A 23973-nucleotide genomic window follows, 5' to 3' on the forward strand; every position below is an offset into this window, starting at 1 on the left:
AGGGTACTACAGTGCAATTCGTTTCCCAGTTTGAAATGGTACATATAGTTGAAGTCGTAAGTTTCCATCCACTTAGGCTGGAGTCATTAAAACCTGTTTGTCAACCCCTCCCCACATTTCTTGCTAACAAACGATAGTTTTGGCAGTCGGTTAGGACATCTACTTTGTGCATGACACAAGTCATTTTTCCAACAATTGTTTACAGAGGGATTATTTCACTTATAATTCACTGTATCACAAATTCAGTGGGCCAGAAGTTTACATACACAAAGTTGGCTGTGCCTTTAAACAGTTTGTAAAATTCCCGAAAATGATGTCATGGCTTTAGAAGCTTCTGATAGGCTAATTGACATCCTTTGAGTCAATTGGAGGTGTACCTGTAGATGTATTTCAAGGCCTACCTTCAAACTCAGTGCCTCTTTGCTTGACTCCATGGGAAAAGCAAAGGAAATCAGCCAAGACCTCAGAAAAAAATGTAGACCTCCACAAGTCTGGTTCCTCCTTGGGAGCAATTTCCAAATGCCTGAAGGTACCTCGCTCATCTGTAGAAACAATAGTACGCAAGTATAAACACCATGGGACCACGCAGGCGTCATACCGCTCAGGAAGGAGACGCGTTCTCTCTCCTAGAGATGAACGTACTTTGGGTCGAAAAGTGCAAATCCATCCCAGAACAACAGCAAAGGACCTTGTGAAGATGCTGGAGGAAACAGGTACAAAATGGTCTATATCCACAGGCAAACGAGTCCTATATCGACATACCCCGAGAGGCCGCTCAGCAAGGAAGAAGCTACTGCTCCAAAACCGCCATAAAAAGCCATACTACAGTTTGGGGACAAAGATCCTAGTTTTTGCAATAACCTAGTTTTTGCGCCGAATCCTAACCACTAGACCACCAGGGAAGGGTACTACAGTGCAAATCGGTTCCCAGTGTGAGCTGGTACATATGTGCGATAACCTTCTATATTCATTGTGACAGGTTGCACAAGTAAACATGTAGCAAAAGAGTAGTTCATGACCGGGGAACCCGGTGCCGCGGCGGTGAGAGCGCCGAATCCTAACCACTAGACCACCAGGGAAGGGTACTACAGTGCAAATCGGTTCCAAGTGTGAGCTGGTACATATGTGCGATAACCTTCTATATTCATTGTGACAGGTTGTACAAGTAAACATGTAGCAATAGAGTAGTTCCCTGACCGGGAATCAAACCCGGGCCGCGGCAGTGAGAGCGCCGAATCCTAACCACTAGACCACCAGGGAAGGGTACAACAGTGCAAATCGGTTCCAAGTGTGAGCTGGTACATATGTGCGATAACCTTCTGTATTCATTGTGACAGGTTGTACAAGTAAACATGTAGCAAAAGAGTAGTTCCCTGACCAGGAATCAAACCCGGGACACGGCGGTGAGAGCGCCGAATCCTAACCACTAGACCACCAGGGAAGGGTACTACAGTGCAAATCGGTTCCAAGTGTGAGCTGGTACATATGTGCGATAACCTTCTGTATTCATTGTGACAGGTTGTACAAGTAAACATGTAGCAAAAGAGTAGTTCCCTGACCAGGAATCAAACCCGGGACGCGGCGGTGAGAGCGCCAAATCCTAACCACTAGACCACCAGGGAAGGGTACTACAGTGCAAATCAGGAGTCGAACTGGGAGTCAAACCACCAGGAAAGGGTACTACAGTGGAAATCGGGAGTCGAACCTGGGCCGCGGCGGTGAGAGCGCCGAATCCTAACCACTAGACCACCAGGGAAGGGTACTACAGTGCAATTCGTTTCCCAGTTTGAAATGGTACATATAGTTGAAGTCGTAAGTTTCCATCCACTTAGGCTGGAGTCATTAAAACCGGTTTGTCAACCCCTCCGCACATTTCTTGCTAACAAACGATAGTTTTGGCAGTCGGTTAGGACATCTACTTTGTGCATGACACAAGTCATTTTTCCAACAATTGTTTACAGAGGGATTATTTCACTTATAATTCACTGTATCACAAATTCAGTGGGCCAGAAGTTTACATACACAAAGTTGGCTGTGCCTTTAAACAGTTTGTAAAATTCCCGAAAATGATGTCATGGCTTTAGAAGCTTCTGATAGGCTAATTGACATCCTTTGAGTCAATTGGAGGTGTACCTGTAGATGTATTTCAAGGCCTACCTTCAAACTCAGTGCCTCTTTGCTTGACTCCATGGGAAAAGCAAAGGAAATCAGCCAAGACCTCAGAAAAAAATGTAGACCTCCACAAGTCTGGTTCCTCCTTGGGAGCAATTTCCAAACGCCTGAAGGTACCTCGCTCATCTGTAGAAACAATAGTACGCAAGTATAAACACCATGGGACCACGCAGGCGGCGTCATACCGCTCAGGAAGGAGACGCGTTCTCTCTCCTAGAGATGAACGTACTTTGGGTCGAAAAGTGCAAATCCATCCCAGAACAACAGCAAAGGACCTTGTGAAGATGCTGGAGGAAACAGGTACAAAATGGTCTATATCCACAGGCAAACGAGTCCTATATCGACATACCCCGAGAGGCCGCTCAGCAAGGAAGAAGCTACTGCTCCAAAACCGCCATAAAAAAGCCATACTACAGTTTGGGGACAAAGATCCTAGTTTTTGGGGAAATGTCCTCTGGTCTGATGAAACAAAATCAGAACTGTTTGTGGCCATAATGACCATTGTTATGTTTGGAGGGAAAAGGGGAGGCTTTCAAGCCGAAGAACACCATCATGTTGTGGGGGTGCTTTGCTGCAGGAGAGTCTGGTGCACCACTAGAACACCTGGGAAGGACACTGCAGGGCAAATCGGTTTGCAATTTGAAGTGGTACATATGTGCGACAACCTACTAAATTCATAGTGACAGGTTGCACAAGTAAACAAGCAAAAGAGCATAGACTTTTCCCTGACCGGGAATCAAACCCAGGCTCGGCGGTGAGAGCGGTCCGAATCCTAACCACTAGACCACCAGGGAAGGATAATACAGTGCAAATCGGTTCCCAGTGTGAGCTGGTACATATGTGCGATAACCTTCTATATTCATTGTGACAGGTTGTACAAGTAAACATGTAGCAAAAGAGTCGTTCCCGGACCGGGAATCGAATCCTAACCACTAGACCACCAGGGAAGGGTACTACAGTGCAATTCGTTTCCCAGTTTGAAATGGTACATATAGTTGAAGTCGTAAGTTTCCATCCACTTAGGCTGGAGTCATTAAAACCTGTTTGTCAACCCCTCCACACATTTCTTGCTAACAAACGATAGTTTTGGCAGTCGGTTAGGACATCTACTTTGTGCATGACACAAGTCATTTTTCCAACAATTGTTTACAGAGGGATTATTTCACTTATAATTCACTGTATCACAAATTCAGTGGGCCAGAAGTTTACATACACTAAGTTGGCTGTGCCTTTAAACAGTTTGTAAAATTCCCGAAAATGATGTCATGGCTTTAGAAGCTTCTGATAGGCTAATTGACATCCTTTGAGTCAATTGGAGGTGTACCTGTAGATGTATTTCAAGGCCTACCTTCAAACTCAGTGCCTCTTTGCTTGACTCCATGGGAAAAGCAAAGGAAATCAGGGAAGACCTCAGAAAAAATGTAGACCTCCACAAGTCTGGTTCCTCCTTGGGAGCAATTTCCAAACGCCTGAAGGTACCTCGCTCATCTGTAGAAACAATAGTACGCAAGTATAAACACCATGGTATGACGCAGGCGTCATACCGCTCAGGAAGGAGACGCTTTCTCTCTCCTAGAGATGAACGTACTTTGGGTCGAAAAGTGCAAATCCATCCCTGAACAACAGCAAAGGACCTTGTGAAGATGCTGGAGGAAACAGGTACAAAATGGTCTATATCCACAGGCAAACGAGTCCTATATCGACATACCCCAGAGGCCGCTCAGCAAGGAAGAAGCTACTGCTCCAAAACCGCCATAAAAAAGCCATACTACAGTTTGGGGACAAAGATCCTAGTTTTTGCAAAACCTGTTTTGCGCCGAATCCTAACCACTAGACCACCAGGGAAGGGTACTACAGTGCAAATCGGTTCCATGTGTGAGCTGGTACATATGTGCGATAACCTTCTATATTCATTGTGACAGGTTGTACAAGTAAACATGTAGCAAAGAGTAGTTCCCTGACCGGGAATCAAACCCGGGCCGCGGCGGTGAGAGCGCCGAATCCTAACCACTAGACCACCAGGGAAGGGTACTACAGTGCAAATCGGTTCCAAGTGTGAGCTGGTACATATGTGCGATAACCTTCTATATTCATTGTGACAGGTTGTACAAGTAAACATGTAGCAAAAGAGTAGTTCCCTGACCGGAATCAAACCCGGGCCGCGGCGGTGAGAGCGCCGAATCCTAACCACTAGACCACCAGGGAAGGGTACTACAGTGCAAATCGGTTCCAAGTGTGAGCTGGTACATATGTGCGATAACCTTCTATATTCATTGTGACAGGTTGTACAAGTAAACATGTAGCAAAAGAGTAGTTCCCTGACCAGGAATCAAACCCGGGCGCGGCGGTGAGAGCGCCAAATCCTAACCACTAGGGAAGGGTACTACAGTAAATCCACTAGACCACCAGGGGGTGCAAATCGGTTCTAGTGGAAACCTCTATATTCATTGTGACAGGTTGTACAAGTAAACATGTAGCAAAAGAACCCTGGGGAATCAAACCCGCGGGCGGTGAGAGCGCCGAATCCTAACCACTAGACCACCAGGGAAGGGTACTACAGTGCAATTCGTTTCCCAGTTTGAAATGGTACATATAGTTGAAGTCGTAAGTTTCCATCCACTTAGGCTGGAGTCATTAAAACCTGTTTGTCAACCCCTCCACACATTTCTTGCTAACAAACGATAGTTTTGGCAGTCGGTTAGGACATCTACTTTGTGCATGACACAAGTAATTTTTCCAACAATTGTTTACAGAGGGATTATTTCACTTATAATTCACTGTATCACAAATTCAGTGGGCCAGAAGTTTACATACACTAAGTTGGCTGTGCCTTTAAACAGTTTGTAAAATTCCCGAAAATGATGTCATGGCTTTAGAAGCTTCTGATAGGCTAATTGACATCCTTTGAGTCAATTGGAGGTGTACCTGTAGATGTATTTCAAGGCCTACCTTCAAACTCAGTGCCTCTTTGCTTGACTCCATGGGAAAAGCAAAGGAAATCAGGAAGACCTCAGAAAAAAATGTAGACCTCCACAAGTCTGGTTCCTCCTTGGGAGCAATTTCCAAACGCCTGAAGGTACCTCGCTCATCTGTAGAAACAATAGTACGCAAGTATAAACACCATGGTATGACGCAGGCGTCATACCGCTCAGGAAGGAGACGCTTTCTCTCTCCTAGAGATGAACGTACTTTGGGTCGAAAAGTGCAAATCCATCCCTGAACAACAGCAAAGGACCTTGTGAAGATGCTGGAGGAAACAGGTACAAAATGGTCTATATCCACAGGCAAACGAGTCCTATATCGACATACCCCGAGAGGCCGCTCAGCAAGGAAGAAGCTACTGCTCCAAAACCGCCATAAAAAAGCCATACTACAGTTTGGGGACAAAGATCCTAGTTTTTGCAATAACCTAGTTTTTGCGCCGAATCCTAACCACTAGACCACCAGGGAAGGGTACTACAGTGCAAATCGGTTCCCAGTGTGAGCTGGTACATATGTGCGATAACCTTCTATATTCATTGTGACAGGTTGCACAAGTAAACATGTAGCAAAAGAGTAGTTCCCTGACCGGGGATCGAACCCAGGCCGCGGCGGTGAGAGCGCCGAATCCTAACCACTAGACCACCAGGGAAGGGTACTACAGTGCAAATCGGTTCCAAGTGTGAGCTGGTACATATGTGCGATAACCTTCTATATTCATTGTGACAGGTTGTACAAGTAAACATGTAGCAATAGAGTAGTTCCCTGACCGGGAATCGAACCCGGGCCGCGGCGGTGAGAGCGCCGAATCCTAACCACTAGACCACCAGGGAAGGGTACGACAGTGCAAATCGGTTCCAAGTGTGAGCTGGTACATATGTGCGATAACCTTCTATATTCATTGTGACAGGTTGTACAAGTAAACATGTAGCAAAAGAGTAGTTCCCTGACCAGGAATCAAACCCGGGCGCGGCGGTGAGAGCGCCGAATCCTAACCACTAGACCACCAGGGAAGGGTACTACAGTGCAAATCGGTTCCAAGTGTGAGCTGGTACATATGTGCGATAACCTTCTGTATTCATTGTGACAGGTTGTACAAGTAAACATGTAGCAAAAGAGTAGTTCCCTGACCAGGAATCAAACCCGGGACGCGGCGGTGAGAGCGCCGAATCCTAACCACTAGACCACCAGGGAAGGGTACTACAGTGCAAATCAGGAGTCGAACTGGGAGTCAAACCAGGGTACAACATTTCAGGAAAGGGTACTACAGTGGAAATCGGGAGTCGAAAAGAGTAGTGGGCGAAACCCGCAGGTTGGCGGTGAGAGCGCCGAATCCTAACCACTAGACCACCAGGGAAGGGTACTACAGTGCAATTCGTTTCCCAGTTTGAAATGGTACATATAGTTGAAGTCGTAAGTTTCCATCCACTTAGGCTGGAGTCATTAAAACCGGTTTGTCAACCCCTCCGCACATTTCTTGCTAACAAACGATAGTTTTGGCAGTCGGTTAGGACATCTACTTTGTGCATGACACAAGTCATTTTTCCAACAATTGTTTACAGAGGGATTATTTCACTTATAATTCACTGTATCACAAATTCAGTGGGCCAGAAGTTTACATACACAAAGTTGGCTGTGCCTTTAAACAGTTTGTAAAATTCCCGAAAATGATGTCATGGCTTTAGAAGCTTCTGATAGGCTAATTGACATCCTTTGAGTCAATTGGAGGTGTACCTGTAGATGTATTTCAAGGCCTACCTTCAAACTCAGTGCCTCTTTGCTTGACTCCATGGGAAAAGCAAAGGAAATCAGCCAAGACCTCAGAAAAAAATGTAGATCTCCACAAGTCTGGTTCCTCCTTGGGAGCAATTTCCAAATGCCTGAAGGTACCTCGCTCATCTGTAGAAACAATAGTACGCAAGTATAAACACCATGGGACCACGCAGGCGTCATACCGCTCAGGAAGGAGACGCGTTCTCTCTCCTAGAGATGAACGTACTTTGGGTCGAAAAGTGCAAATCCATCCCAGAACAAAAGCAAAGGACCTTGTGAAGATGCTGGAGGAAACAGGTACAAAATGGTCTATATCCACAGGCAAACGAGTCCTATATCGACATACCCCGAGAGGCCGCTCAGCAAGGAAGAAGCTACTGCTCCAAAACCGCCATAAAAAAGCCATACTACAGTTTGGGGACAAAGATCCTAGTTTTTGGGGAAATGTCCTCTGGTCTGATGAAACAAAATTCGAACTTTTTGGCCATAATGACCATTGTTATGTTTGGAGGGAAAAGGGGGAGGCTTTCAAGCCGAAGAACACCATCATGTTGTGGGGGTGCTTTGCTGCAGGAGAGTCTGGTGCACCACTAGAACACCTGGGAAGGACACTGCAGGGCAAATCGGTTTGCAATTTGAAGTGGTACATATGTGCGACAACCTACTAAATTCATAGTGACAGGTTGCACAAGTAAACAAGGAGCATAGACTATTTCCCTGACCGGGAATCGAACCCAGGCTGCGGCGGTGAGAGCGTCGTATCCTAACCACTAGACCACCAGGGAAGGATAATACAGTGCAAATCGGTTCTCAGTGTGAGCTGGTACATATGTGCGATAACCTATATTCATTGTGACAGGTTGTACAAGTAAACATGTAGCAAAAGAGTAGTTCCCTGACCGGGAATCGAATCCTAACCACTAGACCACCAGGGAAGGGTACTACAGTGCAATTCGTTTCCCAGTTTGAAATGGTACATATAGTTGAAGTCGTAAGTTTCCATCCACTTAGGCTGGAGTCATTAAAACCTGTTTGTCAACCCCTCCACACATTTCTTGCTAACAAACGATAGTTTTGGCAGTCGGTTAGGACATCTACTTTGTGCATGACACAAGTAATTTTTCCAACAATTGTTTACAGAGGGATTATTTCACTTATAATTCACTGTATCACAAATTCAGTGGGCCAGAAGTTTACATACACTAAGTTGGCTGTGCCTTTAAACAGTTTGTAAAATTCCCGAAAATGATGTCATGGCTTTAGAAGCTTCTGATAGGCTAATTGACATCCTTTGAGTCAATTGGAGGTGTACCTGTAGATGTATTTCAAGGCCTACCTTCAAACTCAGTGCCTCTTTGCTTGACTCCATGGGAAAAGCAAAGGAAATCAGGGAAGACCTCAGAAAAAAAATGTAGACCTCCACAAGTCTGGTTCCTCCTTGGAAGCAATTTCCAAACGCCTGAAGGTACCTCGCTCATCTGTAGAAACAATAGTACGCAAGTATAAACACCATGGTATGACGCAGGCGTCATACCGCTCAGGAAGGAGACGCGTTTCTCTCTCCTAGAGATGAACGTACTTTGGGTCGAAAAGTGCAAATCCATCCCTGAACAACAGCAAAGGACCTTGTGAAGATGCTGGAGGAAACAGGTACAAAATGGTCTATATCCACAGGCAAACGAGTCCTATATCGACATACCCCGAGAGGCCGCTCAGCAAGGAAGAAGCTACTGCTCCAAAACCGCCATAAAAAAGCCATACTACAGTTTGGGGACAAAGATCCTAGTTTTTGCAATAACCTAGTTTTTGCGCCGAATCCTAACCACTAGACCACCAGGGAAGGGTACTACAGTGCAAATCGGTTCCCAGTGTGAGCTGGTACATATGTGCGATAACCTTCTATATTCATTGTGACAGGTTGCACAAGTAAACATGTAGCAAAAGAGTAGTTCCCTGACCGGGGATCGAACCCAGGCCGCGGCGGTGAGAGCGCCGAATCCTAACCACTAGACCACCAGGGAAGGGTACTACAGTGCAAATCGGTTCCAAGTGTGAGCTGGTACATATGTGCGATAACCTTCTATATTCATTGTGACAGGTTGTACAAGTAAACATGTAGCAATAGAGTAGTTCCCTGACCGGGAATCGAACCCGGGCCGCGGCAGTGAGAGCGCCGAATCCTAACCACTAGACCACCAGGGAAGGGTACGACAGTGCAAATCGGTTCCAAGTGTGAGCTGGTACATATGTGCGATAACCTTCTGTATTCATTGTGACAGGTTGTACAAGTAAACATGTAGCAAAAGAGTAGTTCCCTGACCAGGAATCAAACCCGGGACGCGGCGGTGAGAGCGCCGAATCCTAACCACTAGACCACCAGGGAAGGGTACTACAGTGCAAATCGGTTCCAAGTGTGAGCTGGTACATATGTGCGATAACCTTCTGTATTCATTGTGACAGGTTGTACAAGTAAACATGTAGCAAAAGAGTAGTTCCCTGACCAGGAATCAAACCCGGGACGCGGCGGTGAGAGCGCCGAATCCTAACCACTAGGGAAGGGTACTACAGTGCAAATCAGGAGTCGAACTGGGAGTCGAACCACCAGGAAAGGGTACTACAGTGGAAATCGGGAGTCGAACCTGGGCCGCGGCGGTGAGAGCGCCGAATCCTAACCACTAGACCACCAGGGAAGGGTACTACAGTGCAATTCGTTTCCCAGTTTGAAATGGTACATATAGTTGAAGTCGTAAGTTTCCATCCACTTAGGCTTGAGTCATTAAAACCTGTTTGTCAACCCCTCCACACATTTCTTGCTAACAAACGATAGTTTTGGCAGTCGGTTAGGACATCTACTTTGTGCATGACACAAGTAATTTTTCCAACAATTGTTTACAGAGGGATTATTTCACTTATAATTCACTGTATCACAAATTCAGTGGGCCAGAAGTTTACATACACAAAGTTGGCTGTGCCTTTAAACAGTTTGTAAAATTCCCAAAAATGATGTCATGGCTTTAGAAGCTTCTGATAGGCTTATTGACATCCTTTGAGTCAATTGGAGGTGTACCTGTAGATGTATTTCAAGGCCTACCTTCAAACTCAGTGCCTCTTTGCTTGACTCCATGGGAAAAGCAAAGGAAATCAGCCAAGACCTCAGAAAAAAATGTAGACCTCCACAAGTCTGGTTCCTCCTTGGGAGCAATTTCCAAACGCCTGAAGGTACCTCGCTCATCTGTAGAAACAATAGTACGCAAGTATAAACACCATGGGACCACGCAGGCGTCATACCGCTCAGGAAGGAGACGCGTTCTCTCTCCTAGAGATGAACGTACTTTGGGTCGAAAAGTGCAAATCAATCCCAGAACAACAGCAAAGGACCTTGTGAAGATGCTGGAGGAAACAGGTACAAAATGGTCTATATCCACAGGCAAACGAGTCCTATATCGACATACCCCGAGAGGCCGCTCAGAACACCATCATGTTGTGGGGGTGCTTTGCTGCAGGAGGGTCCATGGTAAGCCACTTTGGGGACAAACACCTGGGAAGGACACTCTGGTCTGATGAAACAAAAATCGGTTCCCAGTGTGAGCTGGTACATATGTGCGATAACCTTCTATATTCATTGTGACAGGTTGCACAAGTAAACATGTAGCAAAAGAGTAGTTCCCTGACCGGGAATCGCTTTGGGCTGCGGTGGAGATGAGCGCCGAATCCTAACCACTAGACCACCAGGGAAGGGTACTACAGTGCAAATCGGTTCCCAGTGTGAGCTGGTACATATGTGCGATAACCTTCTATATTCATTGTGACAGGTTGCACAAGTAAACATGTAGCAAAAGATTAGTTCCCTGAACGGGAATCGAACCCGGGCTGCAGCGGTGAGAGCGCCGAATTCTAACCACTAGACCACCAGGGAAGGGTACAACATTTCAAATCGGTTCCCAGTGTGAGCTGGTACATATGTGCGATAACCTTCTATATTCATTGTGACAGGTTGCACACGTAAACATGTAGCAAAAGAGCAGTTCACTGACCGGGAATCGAATCCTAACCACTAGACCACCAGGGAAGGTTACTACAGTGCAATTCGTTCCCAGTTTGAAATGGTACATATAGTTGAAGTCGTAACCTTCCATCCACTTTGGACTGGGTCATTAAAACCTGTTTGTCAACCCCTCCACACATTTCCTAACAAACGATAGTTTTGGCAGTCGGTTAGGACATCTAACTTTGTGCATGACACAAGTAATTTTTCCAACAATTGTTTACAGAGGGATTATTTCACTTATAATTCACTGTATCACAAATTCAGTGGGCCAGAAGTTTACATACACTAAGTTGGCTGTGCCTTTAAACAGTTTGTAAAATTCCCTGAAAATGATGTCATGGCTTTAGAAGCTTCTGATAGGCTAATTGACATCCTTTGAGTCAATTGGAGGTGTACCTGTAGATGTATTTCAAGGCCTACCTTCAAACTAGTGCCTCTTTGCTTGACTCCATGGGAAAAGCAAAGGAAATCAGCCAAGACCTCAGAAAAAATGTAGATCCTCCACAAGTCTGGTTCCTCCTTGGGAGCAATTTCCAAACGCCTGAAGGTACCTCGCTCATCTGTAGAAACAATAGTACGCAAGTATAAACACCATGGGACCACGCAGGCGTCATACCGCTGGAAGGAGAGTCATTAAAGATGAACGTTTTGGGTCGAAAAGTGCAAATCCATCCCAGAACAACAGCAAAGGACCTTGTGAAGATGCTGGAGGAAACAGGTACAAAATGGTCTATATCCACAGGCAAACGAGTCCTATATCGACATACCCCGAGAGGCCGCTCAGCAAGGAAGAAGCTACTGCTCCAAAACCGCCATAAAAAAGCCATACTACAGTTTGGGGACAAAGATCCTAGTTTTTGGAGAAATGTCCTCTGGTCTGATGAAACAAAAATCGAACTGTTTGGCCATAATGACCATTGTTATGTTTGGAGGGAAAAGGGGAGGCTTTCAAGCCGAAGAACACCATCATGTTGTGGGGTGCTTTGCTGCAGGAGGGTATGGTGCACCACTAGAACACCTGGGAAGGACACTGCAGGGCAAATCGGTTTGCAATTTGAAGTGGTACATATGTGCGACAACCTACTAAATTCATAGTGACAGGTTGCACAAGTAAACAAGGAGCATAGACTATTTCCCTGACCGGGAATCGAACCCGAGCCGCGGCGGTGAGAGCGCCGAATCCTAACCACTAGACCACCAGGGAAGGATAATACAGTGAAAATTGGTTCTCAGTGTGAGCTGGTACATATGTGCGATAACCTTCTATATTCATTGTGACAGGTTGTAGAAGTAAAGATGTAGCAAAAGAGTAGTTCCCTGACCGGGAATCGAACCCGGGCCGCGGCGGTGAGAGCGCCGAATCCTAACCACTAGACCACCAGGGAAGGGTACGACAGTGCAAATCGGTTCCAAGTGTGAGCTGGTACATATGTGCAATAACCTTCTATATTCATTGTGACAGGTTGTACAAGTAAACATGTAGCAAAAGAGTAGTTCCCTGACCGGGAATCAAAACCTGGACGTGGCGGTGAGAGCGCCGAATCCTAACCACTAGACCACCAGGGAAGGGTACAACAGTGCAAATCGGTTCCCAGTGTGGGAACTGGAGTGGGATCCTCGGGACAGTAAGACAGAGACTGGGTTTTTGGGGACTACGACAGTTGACTTTTGAGGGCAAGGTTTTAATCATCAAAGCTGTGATTTTACCTGTGCTTTTACTAATCAGTTCTGTTTTTATCCCCCCCCCGAAGGAGTATTTTAGCCCTGGAGCGGATGCTCTTCTACTTTCTGTGGGGAAGCAAGTGGGAGAGGCTGAGGAGGGAGGTGGTCAAGAGGCCCAGGTCCAAGGGGGGGAAAGGCTTGCCTGACCTCTACTTGTTCCTGGGCAGCCGCTACACAGCATTACATCTGACTCTTGCCACCTCCCCGGTCAATAACAAGACACAGGCCCTCGCACGGTTCTGGCTGGGATCTTACCTCAGGACACTGAGGCTGATCCCAGTCGACCTGCGAGCCCCAGTCTCTTTCCTGCTCCCCACCCACTACTTCCAGCTCCAGAAATTTTTAAGACATTTTAAACTGGAAAAGGAAGCAGTCACGGTTTTAACTAAACACCGCTCTCTTCTCTCTCTTGTGCAGGAGCGGGAACCAGTATGTCCAGTGCGCGGGCTCGCTATAGGCGAGCCCACAACGGTCTGGCGCAACGTGGCCCATCCTGCTCTCCTGAATCGGCATCGGGACCTGTCCTGGATGGTCGCCCACGATATCCTCCCGGTCAGGGCCGTTATGCACTCACGGGGCATGGCGAGGACATCCGCGTGCCCCCGACCGGGCTGCAGCCAAGAAGAGTCGGTGAGGCACATGCTCTGGGAGTGCAGAGCCGCCAGGGACCTGTGGAAGGAAGCAGGCCCCCTGATCACCTCGTGTCTGCCAGCAGGGGAGGACCTAACACCTCAGCTCGTGCTGTACGGGGTGGGCCAAAGGCCCATTCCACCGAAGGCCTTCACCAAGTTCTGGCCCACCCTCACGTGTCTGAAGGAAGCACTGTGGTCCTCCCGTAACCTGCTGGTAGCAAAAAGCGTAGAGACCACCCCCAGGCAGTGGCCATGGTAGCCACGGAAGCCCTGGGGTGGTACGAACGGAAGGGGGCCTCGACCCCAGGCGAAGGGTCCCCCACAACACCCTAGGTCCCGGCGGCCACGGCCTGACAGCGCTGCGGCGCCTAGGGCGATGCACCTAGGGGAGGGATCTCCTCTGGGCCCCAAAGGACGGGACGATGGTCTATTCGGGAGAGCAGGATGAGGCGAGTTTGATAAGGACTCACCCCGCTCCTGTACAAGCGATTGAAGACAGCCTTTTAACAAAGTGACTTTTTAACATGTTTCTAACGTCTTAAAAATGTTTTATCTTTGTTGAATCATTTCGTACACATTTTAAATGGCTTTTACAGATTTCTTTTTACAAAGAAAGTACTTTTATTCATAGTTGTTGTCATTGGTTTTAACAACACGTACTTTTAACAAATTTAAATGTAAATTCAAATGCTGTGTTTTATGCCTTGTTGCCGTTTTTATGTGTATAAATGATTAAATGAATGTATGAGCTGTTTTTTTTAAAGCAATTGTGAAAATAAAACTTTTCCAAAAGAAAAAAATATGTGCGACAACCTACTAAATTCATAGTGACAGGTTGCACAAGTAAACAAGGAGAATAGACTATTTCCCTGACCGGGAATCGAACCCGGGCCACGGCGGTGAGAGCACCGAATCCTAACCACTAGACCACCAGGGAAGGGTACCTCAGTTCAAATCGGTTCCCAGTGTGAGCTGGTACATATGTGCGATAACCTTCTATATTCATTGTGACAGGTTGCACAAGTAAACATGTAGCAAAAGAGTAGGTCCCTGACCGGGAATCGAAACCGGGCCGCGGCGGTGAGAGCGCCGAATCCTAACCACTAGACCACCAGGGAAGGGTACTACAGTGCAAATCGGTTCCAAGTGTGAGCTGGTACATATGTGCGATAACCTTCTATATTCATTGTGACAGGTTGCACAAGTAAACATGTAGCAAAAGAGTAGGTCCCTGACCGGGAATCGAAACCGGGCCGCGGCGGTGAGAGCGCCGAATCCTAACCACTAGACCACCAGGGAAGGGTACGACAGTGCAAATCGGTTCCAATTGTGAGCTGGTACATATGTGCGATAACCTTCTGTATTCATTGTGACAGGTTGTACAAGTAAACATGTAGCAAAAGAGTAGTTCCCTGACCAGGAATCAAACCCGGGACGCGGCGGTGAGAGCGCCGAATCCTAACCACTAGACCACCAGGGAAGGGTACTACAGTGTAATTCGTTTCCCAGTTTGAAATGGTACATATAGTTGAAGTCGTAAGTTTCCATCCACTTTGGCTGGAGTCATTAAAACCTGTTTGTCAACCCCTCCACACATTTCTTGCTAACAAACGATAGTTTTGGCAGTCGGTTAGGACATCTGCTTTGTGCATGACACAAGTAATTTTTCCAACAATTGTTTACAGAGGGATTATTTCACTTATAATTCACTGTATCACAAATTCAGTGGGCCAGAAGTTTACATACACTAAGTTGGCTGTGCCTTTAAACAGTTTGTAAAATTCCCGAAAATGATGTCATGGCTTTAGAAGCTTCTGATAGGCTAATTGACATCCTTTGAGTCAATTGGAGGTGTACCTGTAGATGTATTTCAAGGCCTACCTTCAAACTCAGTGCCTCTTTGCTTGACTCCATGGGAAAAGCAAAGGAAATCAGCCAAGACCTCAGAAAAAAATGTAGATCTCCACAAGTCTGGTTCCTCCTTGGGAGCAATTTCCAAACGCCTGAAGGTACCTCGCTCATCTGTAGAAACAATAGTACGCAAGTATAAACACCATGGGACCACGCAGGCGTCATACCGCTCAGGAAGGAGACGCGTTCTCTCTCCTAGAGATGAACGTACTTTGGGTCGAAAAGTGCAAATCCATCCCAGAACAAAAGCAAAGGACCTTGTGAAGATGCTGGAGGAAACAGGTACAAAATGGTCTATATCCACAGGCAAACGAGTCCTATATCGACATACCCCGAGAGGCCGCTCAGCAAGGAAGAAGCTACTGCTCCAAAACCGCCATAAAAAAGCCATACTACAGTTTGGGGACAAAGATCCTAGTTTTTGGAGAAATGTCCTCTGGTCTGATGAAACAAAAATCGAACTGTTTGGCCATAATGACCATTGTTATGTTTGGAGGGAAAAGGGGGAGGCTTTCAAGCCGAAGAACACCATCATGTTGTGGGGGTGCTTTGCTGCAGGAGGGTCTGGTGCACCACTAGAACACCTGGGAAGGACACTGCAGGGCAAATCGGTTTGCAATTTGAAGTGGTACATATGTGCGACAACCTACTAAATTCATAGTGACAGGTTGCACAAGTAAACAAGGAGCATAGACTATTTCCCTGACAGGGAATCGAACCCGAGCTGCGGCGGTGAGAGCACCGAATCCTAACCACTAGACCACCAGGGAAGGATAATACAGTGAAAATTGGTTCTCAGTGTGAGCTGGTACATATGTGCGATAACCTTCTATATTCATTGTGACAGGTTGTAGAAGTAAAGATGTAGCAAAAGAGTAGTTCCCTGACCGGGAATCGAACCCGGGCAGCGGCGGTGAGAGCGCCGAATCCTAACCACTAGACCACCAGGGAAGGGTACGACAGTGCAAATCGGTTCCAAGTGTGAGCTGGTACATATGTGCGATAACCTTCTATATTCATTGTGACAGGTTGTACAAGTAAACATGTAGCAAAAGATTAGTTCCCTGACCGTGAATCGAACCCGAGCCGCAGCGGTGAGAGCGCCGAATCCTAACCACTAGACCACCAGGGAAGGGTACTACAGTGCAAATCGGGAGTGAACTGGGAGTCAAACCACCAGGGAAGGGTACTACAGTGGAAATCGGGAGTCGAACCCAGGCGCGGCGGGTGAGAGCGCCGAATCCTAACCACTAGACCACCAGGGAAGGGTACTACAGTGCAATTCGTTTCCCAGTTTGAAATGGTACATATAGTTGAAGTCGTAAGTTTCCATCCACTTAGGCTGGAGTCATTAAAACCTGTTTGTCAACCCCTCCACACATTTCTTGCTAACAAACGATAGTTTTGGTAGTCGGTTAGGACATCTACTTTGTGCATGACACAAGTCATTTTTCCAACAATTGTTTACAGAGGGATTATTTCACTTATAATTCACTGTATCACAAATTCAGTGGGCCAGAAGTTTACATACACTAAGTTGGCTGTGCCTTTAAACAGTTTGTAAAATTCCCGAAAATGATGTCATGGCTTTAGAAGCTTCTGATAGGCTAATTGACATCCTTTGAGTCAATTGGAGGTGTACCTGTAGATGTATTTCAAGGCCTACCTTCAAACTCAGTGCCTCTTTGCTTGACTCCATGGGAAAAGCAAAGGAAATCATGGCAAGACCTCAGAAAAAAATGTAGACCTCCACAAGTCTGGTTCCTCCTTGGGAGCAATTTCCAAACGCCTGAAGGTACCTCGCTCATCTGTAGAAACAATAGTACGCAAGTATAAACACCATGGGACCACGCAGGCGTCATACCGCTCAGGAAGGAGACGCGTTCTCTCTCCTAGAGATGAACGTACTTTGGGTCGAAAAGTGCAAATCCATCCCAGAACAACAGCAAAGGACCTTGTGAAGATGCTGGAGGAAACAGGTACAAAATGGTCTATATCCACAGGCAAACGAGTCCTATATCGACATACCCCGAGAGGCCGCTCAGCAAGGAAGAAGCTACTGCTCCAAAACCGCCATAAAAAAGCCATACTACAGTTTGGGGACAAAGATCCTAGTTTTTGCAATAACCTAGTTTTTGCACCGAATCCTAACCACTAGACCACCAGGGAAGGGTACTACAGTGCAAATCGGTTCCCAGTGTGAGCTGGTACATATGTGAACTTAGGCTGGAGTCATTAATCCATCCTAGAGATGAAACAAAAGAACCTTCTATATTCATTGTGACAGGTTGCACAAGTAAACATGTAGCAAAAGAGTAGTTCCCTGACCGGGAATCGAACCCGGGCCCATCATGTTGGGGGGTGAGAGCACCGAATCTAACCACTAGACCACCAGGGAAGGGTACTACAGTGCAAATCGGTTCCAAGTGTGAGCTGGTACATATGTGCGATAACCTTCTATATTCATTGTGACAGGTTGTTCAAGTAAACATGTAGCAAAAGAGTAGTTCCCTGACAATCAAAACCGGGACGTGGCGGTGAGCAACCACTAGACCACCAGGGAAGGGTACTACAGTGCAAATTGGTTCCAAGTGTGAGCTGGTACACATGTGCGATAACCTTCTATATTCATTGTGACAGGTTGTACAAGTAAACATGTAGCAAAGAGTAGTTCCCTGACCGGGAATCGAACCCGGGCCGCGGCGGTGAGAGCGCCGAATCCTAACCACTAGACCACCAGGGAAGGGTACTACAGTGCAAATCGGTTCCAAGTGTGAGCTGGTACACATGTGCGATAACCTTCTGTATTCATTGTGACAGGTTGTTCAAGTAAACATGTAGCAAAAGAGTAGTTCCCTGACCAGGAATCAAACCCGGGACGCGGCGGTGAATCGCCGAATCCTAACCACTAGACCACCAGGGAAGGGTACTACAGTGCAAATCAGGTTCAAACTGGGAGTTGAACCACCAGGGAAGGTACTACAGTGCAAATCAAAAGAGAGTCGAACCCGGGCTGCGGCGGTGAGAGCTCCGAATCCTAACCACTAGACCACCAGGGAAGGATAATACAGTGCAAATTGGTTCTCAGTGTGAGCTGGTACATATGTGCGATAACCTTCTATATTCATTGTGACAGGTTGTACAAGTAAAGATGTAGCAAAAGAGTAGTTCCCTGACCGGGAATCGAACCCGGGCAGCGGCTGTGAGAGCGCCGAATCCTAAGCACTAGAGCACCAGGGAAGGGTACAACATTTCAAATGGGTTCCCAGTGTGAGCTGGTACATATGTGCGATAACCTTCTATATTCATTGTGACAGGTTGCACACGTAAACATGTAGCAAAAGAGCAGTTCCCTGACCGGGAATCGAATCCTAACCACTAGACCACCAGGGAAGGGTACTACAGTGCAATTCGTTTCCCAGTTTGAAATGGTACATATAGTTGAAGTCGTAAGTTTCCATCCACTTAGGCTGGAGTCATTAAAACCTGTTTGTCAACCCCTCCCCACATTTCTTGCTAACAAACGATAGTTTTGGCAGTCGGTTAGGACATCTACTTTGTGCATGACACAAGTCATTTTTCCAACAATTGTTTACATTGAGGATTATTTCACTTATAATTCACTGTATCACAAATTCAGTGGGCCAGAAGTTTACATACACAAAGTTGGCTGTGCCTTTAAACAGTTTGTAAAATTCCCGAAAATGATGTCATGGCTTTAGAAGCTTCTGATAGGCTAATTGACATCCTTTGAGTCAATTGGAGGTGTACCTGTAGATGTATTTCAAGGCCTACCTTCAAACTCAGTGCCTCTTTGCTTGACTCCATGGGAAAAGCAAAGGAAATCAGCCAAGACCTCAGAAAAAATGTAGACCTCCACAAGTCTGGTTCCTCCTTGGGAGCAATTTCCAAACGCCTGAAGGTACCTAGCTCATCTGTAGAAACAATAGTACGCAAGTATAAACACCATGGGACCACGCAGGCGTCATACCGCTCAGGAAGGAGACGCGTTCTCTCTCCTAGAGATGAACGTACTTTGGGTCGAAAAGTGCAAATCCATCCCAGAACAACAGCAAAGGACCTTGTGAAGATGCTGGAGGAAACAGGTACAAAATGGTCTATATCCACAGGCAAACGAGTCCTATATCGACATACCCCGAGAGGCCGCTCAGCAAGGAAGAAGCTACTGCTCCAAAACCGCCATAAAAAAGCCATACTACAGTTTGGGGACAAAGATCCTAGTTATTGGAGAAATGTCCTCTGGTCTGATGAAACAAAAATCGAACTGTTTGGCCATAATGACCATTGTTATGTTTGGAGGGAAAAGGGGGAGGCTTTCAAGCCGAAGAACACCATCATGTTGTGGGGGTGCTTTGCTGCAGGAGGGTCTGGTGCACCACTAGAACACCTGGGAAGGACACTGCAGGGCAAATCGGTTTGCAATTTGAAGTGGTACATATGTGCGACAACCTACTAAATTCATAGTGACAGATTGCACAAGTAAACAAGGAGCATAGACTATTTCCCTGACCGGGAATCGAACCCGAGCCGCGGCGGTGAGAGCGCCAAATCCTAACCACTAGACCACCAGGGAAGGATAATACAGTGCAAATTGGTTCTCAGTGTGAGCTGCTACATATGTGCAATAACCTTCTATATTCATTGTGACAGGTTGTACAAGTAAACATGTAGCAAAAGAGTAGTTCCCTGACCGGGAATCGAACCCGGGCCGCGGCGGTGAGAGCGCCGAATCCTAACCACTAGACCACCAGGGAAGGGTACGACAGTGCAAATCGGTTCCAAGTGTGAGCTGGTACATATGTGCGATAACCTTCTATATTCATTGTGACAGGTTGCACACGTAAACATGTAGCAAAAGAGCAGTTCCCTGACCGGGAATCGAATCCTAACCACTAGACCACCAGGGAAGGGTACTACAGTGCAAATCGGTTCCCAGTGTGAGCTGGTACATATGTGCGATAACCTTCTATATTCATTGTGACAGGTTGCACAAGTAAACATGTAGCAAAAGAGTAGTTCCCTGACCGGGAATCGAACCCGGGCCGCGGCAGTGAGAGCGCCGAATCCTAACCACTAGACCACCAGGGAAGGGTACTACAGTGCAAATCGGTTCCAAGTGTGAGCTGGTACATATGTGCGATAACCTTCTATATTCATTGTGACAGGTTGTACAAGTAAACATGTAGCAATAGAGTAGTTCCCTGACCGGGAATCGAACCCGGGCTGCGGCGGTGAGAGCGCCGAATCCTAACCACTAGAACACCAGGGAAGGGTACGACAGTGCAAATCAGTTCCAAGTGTGAGCTGGTACATATGTGCGATAACCTTCTATATTCATTGTGACAGGTTGTACAAGTAAACATGTAGCAAAAGAGTAGTTCCCTGACCAGGAATCAAACCCGGGAATGAGAGCCCGAATCCTAACCACTAGACCACCAGGGAAGGGTACTACAGTGCAATTCGTTTCCCAGTTTGAAATGGTACATATAGTTGAAGTCGTAAGTTTCCATCCACTTAGGCTGGAGTCATTAAAACCTGTTTGTCAACCCCTCCCCACATTTCTTGCTAACAAACGATAGTTTTGGCAGTCGGTTAGGACATCTACTTTGTGCATGACACAAGTCATTTTTCCAACAATTGTTTACAGAGGGATTATTTCACTTATAATTCACTGTATCACAAATTCAGTGGGCCAGAAGTTTACATACAATAAGTTGGCTGTGCCTTTAAACAGTTTGTAAAATTCCCGAAAATGATGTCATGGCTTTAGAAGCTTCTGATAGGCTAATTGACATCCTTTGAGTCAATTGGAGGTGTACCTGTAGATGTATTTCAAGGCCTACCTTCAAACTCAGTGCCTCTTTGCTTGACTCCATGGGGAAAGCAAAGGAAATCAGGCAAGACCTCAGAAAAAAAAATGTAGACCTCCACAAGTCTGGTTCCTCCTTGGGAGCAATTTCCAAACGCCTGAAGGTACCTCGCTCATCTGTAGAAACAATAGTACGCAAGTACGCAAGTATAAACACCATGGTATGAGGCAGGCGTCATACCGCTCAGGAAGGAGACGCGTTCTCTCTCCTAGAGATGAACGTACTTTGGGTCGAAAAGTGCAAATCCATCCCAGAACAACAGCAAAGGACCTTGTGAAGATGCTGGAGGAAACAGGTACAAAATGGTCTATATCCACAGGCAAACGAGTCCTATATCGACATACCCCGAGAGGCCGCTCAGCAAGGAAGAAGCTACTGCTCCAAAACCGCCATAAAAAAGCCATACTACAGTTTGGGGACAAAGATCCTAGTTTTTGGAGAAATGTCCTCTGGTCTGATGAAACAAAAATCGAACTGTTTGGCCATAATGACCATTGTTATGTTTGGAGGGAAAAGGGGGAGGATTTCAAGCCGAAGAACACCATCATGTTGTGGGGTTGCTTTGCTGCAGGAGGGTCTGGTGCACCACTAGAACACCTGGGAAGGACACTGCAGGGCAAATCGGTTTGCAATTTGAAGTGGTACATATGTGCGACAACCTACTAAATTCATAGTGACAGATTGCACAAGTAAACAAGGAGCATAGACTATTTCCCTGACCGGGAATCGAACCCGGGCCGCGGCGGTGAGAGCGCCAAATACTAACCACTAGACCACCAGGGAAGGATAATACAGTGCAAATTGGTTCTCAGTGTGAGCTGGTACATATGTGCGATAACCTTCTATATTCATTGTGACAGGTTGTACAAGTAAAGATGTAGCAAAAGTAGTTCCCTGACCGGGAATCGAACCCGGGCCGCGGTGGTGAGAGCGCCGAATCCTAACCACTAGACCACCAGGGAAGGGTATGACAGTGCAAATCGGTTCCAAACTGGGAGTGAGCTGGTTACATATGGAAATCGGGAGTCGTTTGCGGCGATAACCTTCCACTAGAATTCATTGTGAAATCAGGTTGGGTACTACAGTGTAAATTGGGAGTCGAACCCGGGGCCGCGGCGGGAGAGCGCCTGAATCCTAACCACTAGACCACCAGGGAAGGACACTGCAGGGCAAATCGGTTTGCAATTTGAAGTGGTACATATGTGCGACAACCTTCTAAATTCATTGACAGGTTGCACAAGTAAACAAGGAGCAACTAGTTTTCCCTGACCGGGAATCGAACCCCACGGCGGTGAGAGCGCCAAATCCTAACCACTAGACCACCAGGGAAGGGTACTACAGTGCAAATCGGTTCTCAGTGTGAGCTGGTACATATGTGCAATAACCTTCTATATTCATTGTGACAGGTTGTACAAGTAAACATGTAGCAAAAGAGTAGTTCCCTGACCGGGAATCGAACCCGGGCCGCAGCTGTGAGAGCACTGAATCCTAACCACTAGACCACCAGGGAAGGGTACACAGTGCAAATCAGTTCCAAGTGTGAGCTGGTACATATGTGCGATAACCTTCTATATTCATTGTGACAGGTTGTACAAGTAAACATGTAGCAAAAGAGTAGTTCCCTGACCGGGAATCAAACCCGGGACGGCGGTGAGAGCGCCGAATCCTAACCACTAGACCACCAGGGAAGGGTACTACAGTGCAATTCGTTTCCCAGTTTGAAATGGTACATATAGTTGAAGTCGTAAGTTTCCATCCACTTAGGCTGGAGTCATTAAAACCTGTTTGTCAACCCCTCCCCACATTTCTTGCTAACAAACGATAGTTTTGGCAGACGGTTAGGACATCTACTTTGTGCATGACACAAGTCATTTTTCCAACAATTGTTTACAGGGGATTATTTCACTTATAATTCACTGTATCACAAATTCAGTGGGCCAGAAGTTTACATACAATAAGTTGGCTGTGCCTTTAAACAGTTTGTAAAATTCCCGAAAATGATGTCATGGCTTTAGAAGCTTCTGATAGGCTAATTGACATCCTTTGAGTCAATTGGAGGTGTACCTGTAGATGTATTTCAAGGCCTACCTTCAAACTCAGTGCCTCTTTGCTTGACTCCATGGGAAAAGCAAAGGAAATCAGGCAAGACCTCAGAAAAAAAAATGTAGACCTCCACAAGTCTGGTTCCTCCTTGGGAGCAATTTCCAAACGCCTGAAGGTACCTCGCTCATCTGTAGAAACAATAGTACGCAAGTATAAACACCATGGTATGACGCAGGCGTCATACCGCTCAGGAAGGAGACGCGTTCTCTCTCCTAGAGATGAACGTACTTTGGGTCGAAAAGTGCAAATCCATCCCAGAACAACAGCAAAGGACCTTGTGAAGATGCTGGAGGAAACAGGTACAAAATGGTCTATATCCACAGGCAAACGAGTCCTATATCGACATACCCCGAGAGGCCGCTCAGCAAGGAAGAAGCTACTGCTCCAAAACCGCCATAAAAAAGCCATACTACAGTTTGGGGACAAAGATCCTAGTTTTTGGAGAAATGTCCTCTGGTCTGATGAAACAAAATCAAACTGTTTGGCCATAATGACCATTGTTATGTTTGGAGGGAAAAGGGGAGGCTTTCAAGCCGAAGAACACCATCATGTTGTGGGGGTGCTTTGCTGCAGGAGAGTCTGGTGCACCACTAGAACACCTGGGAAGGACACTGCAGGGCAAATCGGTTTGCAATTTGAAGTGGTACATATGTGCGACAACCTACTAAATTCATAGTGACAGGTTGCACAAGTAAAAAAGGAGCATAGACTATTTCCCTGACCGGGAATCAAACCCGGGCCG

At 46.5% G+C, this 23973-nt stretch overlaps 5 non-coding genes across 5 annotated transcripts; all 5 read right to left on the reverse strand.

Moving 5' to 3' along the window:
• Positions 1-5912: 5912 nt before the first annotated feature.
• trnae-cuc lies at positions 5913-5984 on the reverse strand. Its single transcript has one exon. It is a non-coding gene; the product is annotated as a tRNA-Glu (tRNA).
• A 6301-nt stretch (positions 5985-12285) lies between these two features.
• trnae-cuc lies at positions 12286-12357 on the reverse strand. The gene has a single exon. It is a non-coding gene; the product is annotated as a tRNA-Glu (tRNA).
• A 1834-nt stretch (positions 12358-14191) lies between these two features.
• Positions 14192-14263, reverse strand: trnae-cuc. The gene has a single exon. It is a non-coding gene; the product is annotated as a tRNA-Glu (tRNA).
• Positions 14264-17908: 3645 nt separating this feature from the next.
• On the reverse strand, positions 17909-17980 carry trnae-cuc. The gene has a single exon. It is a non-coding gene; the product is annotated as a tRNA-Glu (tRNA).
• Positions 17981-19940: 1960 nt separating this feature from the next.
• On the reverse strand, positions 19941-20012 carry trnae-cuc. Its single transcript has one exon. It is a non-coding gene; the product is annotated as a tRNA-Glu (tRNA).
• Between the last annotated feature and the right edge of the window lie 3961 nt (positions 20013-23973).

The sequence above is a fragment of the Oncorhynchus gorbuscha genome, unplaced genomic scaffold, assembly GCF_021184085.1.
Source record: "Oncorhynchus gorbuscha isolate QuinsamMale2020 ecotype Even-year unplaced genomic scaffold, OgorEven_v1.0 Un_scaffold_1313, whole genome shotgun sequence".
In the NCBI taxonomy this organism is placed as follows: Eukaryota; Metazoa; Chordata; class Actinopteri; order Salmoniformes; family Salmonidae; genus Oncorhynchus; species Oncorhynchus gorbuscha.